Source organism: Eurytemora carolleeae, unplaced genomic scaffold (genome assembly GCF_000591075.1).
Source record: "Eurytemora carolleeae unplaced genomic scaffold, Eaff_2.0 scaffold126, whole genome shotgun sequence".
Taxonomy (NCBI): Eukaryota; Metazoa; Arthropoda; class Copepoda; order Calanoida; family Temoridae; genus Eurytemora; species Eurytemora carolleeae.
Window position 1 is genome coordinate 220,705 of NW_019396159.1, and position 6,483 is coordinate 227,187.

Genomic DNA, 6,483 nt, shown 5'->3' on the forward strand with positions numbered 1-6,483 from the left:
TTAAAAAATAATATTGGAAAGATTAGGATTTCGAGGTGACTTGGACGAAAAAATGAGGAGAATGTGGCTCGGACTAGAAATTGTTGCGGCTGGTCTTCCTTTCCTCGTACAACTATAGTCGAGGAAATTTTCATTTCATTTTCATAAAAGTCAAATGATAATTAAAATTTTTAAAATGAAACTTTCTATAAAAACGATTTTGTGATTGAAAAGTTAATTCATAATATGGGGAAAAATACAGGAAAAAATATCTAGTTTTGATTTATTATTTTTTGGTTGGTGCAGATTTTCACATGTGAATTTTGTAGATTTGTTGTTAGATCTCTTTTTCTTCATTAATATATTTCTATGAAATTTTAAAATGAATTTTTAACCAGTTAAAATTGAAAATGTTTACTTCCAAATATTTTGGAAATCCGCAAATAAAGTAAATAAATCCGTCAAATTCTAAATTGTTATAATTTTTACGACCTTTAAACCAACATTACCAACATATGATTCACTAACACAAGGACGTTTAGTTACTTTACGTCCCTTGGGACAAATTTAAGTAAAACAACCACCCGCACTGCGTATTTTCACTGTCGTATTTTCATCTAAAAGACGAAAAAAAATTGCGTAAAACTAATTTTTCGGGAAATTACAAATTTTACCTAACCACGGGGTTTGTGTAGGTAATTATTATCTGTCTAAAAACAACGCTAGTCTTCTTGAACTCAGATCAGCAACAAAAAGCTAAAAGAGTTCCTAGAAAGACTGCATATAGTTAAAGTTATAGTTAGTTTTTTTTTATTTTATAATCAGAGAAACCAAGAATATTTATTTTCAACTACTTTTTAGGGAAGTTAAGTTATGGGAATTCTTCTTTACCAAGGGTTCCTAAGACCAATTTTGCCTCAAAACATCCAGAATGCAGGGAACCTGTGGTTAAGAAAAATTTATAATTTTCTGAAAAATTTGTTGTACACAAATTGTGCAGATTGCAGAAAGCACCTTGGAGTCCGTCTGGGAGACTGGATGGATCCACCAGAACAAGTTATCTATGGGGAAAACAAAAAGAACAAATCTTCCATTGTATTTATTTCGTCTCCAATGTACGTTCTATTGATGATAATGTATTATAAAGAACTGGCTGATAATGTATGATAAAGAACTGGATGATAATGTATGATAAAGAATTGGCTTATAATGTATGATAAAGAACTGGCCGATAATGTATAATAAAGAACTGGATGATAATGTATTATAAAGAACTGAATGATAATGTATTATATAGAACTGGCTGATAATGTATGATAAAGAACTGGATGATAATGTGTGATAAAGAACTGAATGATAACGTATTATTTAGAACTGGTGGATAATGTATTATAAAGAACTGGCTGATAATGTATGATAAAGAACGGGATGATAATGTATTGTAAAGAACTGGCTGATTATGTATGATATATGTATGATAAAGAGTTGGCTGATAATGTATAATAAAGAACTGGATGGATAATGTATGATAAAGAACTGGCTGATAATGTATGATAAAGAACTGGATGATAATGTATAATAAAGAACTGGCTGATAATGTATGAAAAAGAAATGGCTGATAATGTATGATAAAGAACTGGGTGATAATGTATGATAAAGAACTGGCTGCTAATGCATTATAAATAACTGGATGATAATGTATGATAAAGAACTGGCTGCTAATGTATGATAAAGAACTGGATGATAATGTATGATAAAGAACTGGCTGCTAATGTCTTATAAAGAACTGGCTGATAATGTATGATAAAGAACTGGATGATAATGTATGATAAATAACTGGCTGATAATGTATGATAAAGAACGGGATTATAATGTATTATAAAGAACTGGCTGATAATGTATGATAAAGAACTGGATGGATAATGTATGATAATGAACTGGATGATAATGTATTATGAAGAACTGGCTGATAATGTATGATAAAGAGTTGGCTGATAATGTAGGATGAAGAACTGGCTGATAATGTACGATAAAGAACTGGATGGATAATGTATGATAAAGAACTGGCTGATAATGTATGATAAAGAACTGGATGATAATATATGATAAAGAACTGGATGATTATGTATCATAAAGAATTGGATGAGTTTTGAGTTTAAATCTGAAATAAAGCCAGAGTATTATATTTGATGAGACCCCTGAGTATTGAGAAAAATTGAGACTGAAAGAAAAGATGGACAATGATAAAGCTAGATGAAGCTGAAGCCAAAAAGAAGGGAAATTGTAGTGTAAAGGTTCAAAGATAATTATGGTCATTTGTTTCGGACAAAAATGTGTTCAAAGGGTCTGTGAGCGTAATTGTAAGTGTCACTTTTGTACGTAAGTACAGTAAGTACTGTACAGTACTGTAATGTACAGTACAGCGGTTTTAAATTCTGAAGAAACCGCATCATTTAGTCGGACGTTGTTTTCTACCTTCTATCCCCTTTTTAACTAAAAATATCAATTCATGTATACATAATTTGTTTGACTGTTTGTCTGTTAGTTTGTAACCGATAAAATTCAAAACGGCTAAACCAAGGTTTATGGATAGTTAGAATTTTCAAAAATTGCCTTAAAAAAATTCGATTTTTCAAAATCCACAAAAAATCGATAAAAGAGCAAAAATAAAATCGAAGGTGGGAGTGAATCGCCCGGAAAGCCTAGTATTCTACATTTTACGTTGCAAACCCAACATTTTTATAAAGTTAAAACATAAACCGTAGGCCTGAAGGGAAGTTTCAAATTATACGAATTATGTATTTACATACATTATGCATATAAAGTTTAATCGGGATATTATATAGACTTTATTGTGCATATATATACTCTACAGCAAGCTCAAGCTTTTTACATTTAGTTTCCAAAGCGATCCTTTAGGTATTGTTTAGTTAATTTTTTATCGAGATTTTTTAAGTTACGCTCGGCGCCGCAAAAATTATACTTCGATGCGTCCCCGTAAAATTCCCTTTAAGTGATCATCCCTGATTCACAACAGTACCCTTTAAACCTTTGACCAATCAAGGATTCACAACAGTATCCTTTAAACCTTGGACCAATCAAGGATTCACAACACTACTCTTTAAACCTTGGACCAATCTAGGATTCACAACAGTACCCTTTAAACCTTTGACCAATCAAGGATTCACAACAGTACCCTTTAAACATTTGACCAATCAAGGATTCACAACGGTCACCTTTAAACATTTGACCAATCAAGGCTTGCAAATGTTGAACACTTTGATTTCAAGCTATTTTAAAATAAGAAATAATACAATATGTTATTGATAAAGTTTTTTTATCTTGTTTTGCAAATTGGGTTTACAGAAACTGGCGCTAAATTTAAAACACACTGATTATGGGCGTTACCATTTTTACAGCTGTCACCATATAAAAGATCAAAGAACAAGTGTATTTTAATCTCTACGACAAATAAAGGAGGAGAAGCTGTATTAAGATTAAATTAAAACGGAATTAAAGGGAAACATGAGTTACAATTCTACATAAAGGGGATTTGAGGACTGGATCCGGGACTCGCAGATTTGAAGTCTCTGGACCCTTGGCACTGGACTCTGGCCCCCCTTTAGAATCAGGTCCCTCTGCTGGACTCCGTGACTCTGGGCTTTCATGGAAGCTCTGACCCTCTGGACTCTCAGACTCTAAGCTCTGGACCCACATCGTTATCCTCCTGACCCCTCCAGAAAGCAAAATGGAGTTGATCCCTCTTTGTATGAGGCTTTGTCACAACTGAAGTTATTATGTGTTAGGTCTCCTTTTATATGTACCCTGTCTTATCAACACATCCTTATCGTGTTTGGAAAGCTATTGTATCTAGATAAGTCTACATAACCCCTTAGGGTGAGGGAGGGGGTGGTGGTTTCACTCAAAGTGGCGCTATTTAACCTCGTTGAGTAATATAAATATTCACATTCAAATATTTCAAAAACCTTCTTAGACATGGAATATTCTAGATTTTCCAGGAATAAATATGATAGCGCTAAGTTAACACTGTACGCAAGTGTACACTTCAATTTTTACGGCTTTTTACACATGTTTTAAGAGATATATACATTAGTTTCTCTGTACTTGATGATTGATTATAGGTTTAAAGAGTATTGTTGTGAATCGAGGATGGTCTAGAAATATTTTAGATGAAACAATAATCAAAACTTCTATTTCCGAAAATGTGGTCTGCCTTATTTCTGCTTTCCAAAATTACCGTACATACTTACTCAGATCTTCTAATCTCTATATCTTTGCCATCCTATGTTAAACTATGAGTTCTGTTAGATTATGCAATCTTAGTTTAATATCAAAGACTTCCCCAATCAAGTTGCAAAGACAGGGATTAGCAAATTTGAGTTTGTGGTAAAGATTCAATTCCTTTAGTTATATTTCGATTTATTAGTTTTAACCATGAATTAAATTGTCTAATTCAAAACGAAATCTTTCATTTCTTCGGTATTCATGAAAATGCCTAAATTTTAGAATTTGAATAAGCAAAACCGTTATCATTATAAAAAAAATCAAAACAAGGAAATTTAAGATTAAAAAAATTCAGATTCAGCATTCCATATTAATTAAAAATTTAAGAATTCAGCAGATTTAGAAACTTTTAAATAAAAGTTTTTAAATTTGCATGAATCAGTTTCTGGCGGTAAATAAAAATATAAATCCGTTTCTGGCGGTAAATACGAATATAAATCAGTTTCTGGTGGTAAATACGAATACAAATCAGTTTCTGGCGGTAAATACGAATATGAATCAGTTCCTGGCGGTAAATACGAATATTTAACAGTTTCTGGCGGTAAATACGAATATGAATCAGTTTCTGGCGACAAACAAATGAAATATTTTGATGTCCCATTGGAACATGAATGGAAAGTTCAAATCAGTTTCTGGCGGTAAATACGAATATGAATCAGTTTCTGGCGGTAAATACGAATATGAATCAGTTTCTGGCGGTGAATACGAATATGAATCAGTTACTTGTAAGGAAAACAAATTTAAAAGAAAAGAATTTAAAAACAGGTCAGACAGACTGTTTCCAGATTGTTTTTAAATGTTTGATGTTTTTAACTTTCATAAGTTTCTCGGAAACTTAGCAATTCAATATACAATTTAGAAGCTTGCAAAACTACAGGGTTGCAGGAGAATAAGAAATTTCAAAGTTTTTTTACTTCAATATTGGCCAAAAAAAAACAAGGATTCTAACTTTTCAGTGTTAACGGTTATGACTTTACGAACATTGACTAAACTCAATTTTGTTTATTTTATAATTTTATGATTATAGTTTGTTTAAGATTTTTATGAATTTTTGTCTGTGTTACTAATAAACACTTCTGCACCTTCTCCATCAAGAAAAGATCTTATTTTTGCCGCAGTGATATATGTAAATTTATAATTTGTTATTTTTTAAAGCATTAAAAATGTCATTGTGATACTTATTTTTCAGAAAACAGCCCCTATTTTAGGTTAGTTTTAGCAATCCAGGGGGGGGCCTCAAGTTGTTCCAGGGGGGGCTAACACAAAAAAATATTTTCCCTTCGGGCACATTTTTAAGCCCCCCCCCCCCATGGACTAAATTCTGAATACGCCTCTGTCTAGGCAGATATATGAATAAATTGATCTAGGTGGATATATCAATGTATAGATCTAGGTAAATATATCAATGTATAGATCTAGGTAGATATATCAATTTATAGATCTAGGTAGATATATCAATGTATAGATCTAGGTAGATATATCAATGTATAGATCTAGGTAAATATATCAATGTATAGATCTATGTAGGTATATCAATGTATATATCTAGGTAGATATATCAATGTATAGATCTAGGTAAATATATCAATGTATAGATCTATGTAGGTATATCAATGTATATATCTAGGTAGATATATCAATGTATAGATCTAGGTAAATATATCAATGTATAGATCTAGGTAGATATATCAATGTATAGATCTAGGTAGATATATCAATGTATAGATCTATGTAGGTATATCAATGTATAGATCTAGGTAGATATATCAATGTATAGATCTAGGTAGATATAAAACTATTGTAGATCAAGGTAGATTTATGAATATATAGATATAGATAGATATATTAATATATAGATTTAGTTAGATATTTTTATATATACATTTAGTTAGATATATGAATATATAGATCTAGGTATATATATATATCAATCAAAAAATATAAGGAAAAACAAAAAGGGTCATTTTATTGTTTCCTAGCCGTCTATATTGTCAAGGGTTATTTGCTACTTAAAATTACTTTTGTCAATAAAAGACTTTTTCTGAAACAATATAAGCGATTTAAAATTTTTCTTTTAAACGTCTAGTCACCCTTAACTAAGGTTTCGATGGTTTCTGCAGTAATTTGAAGTACGCTGACCGAATATATAGTAGTGTTTAGTGGTGAGTGTAATATATTAAATGATGACGTCAGAGCTAG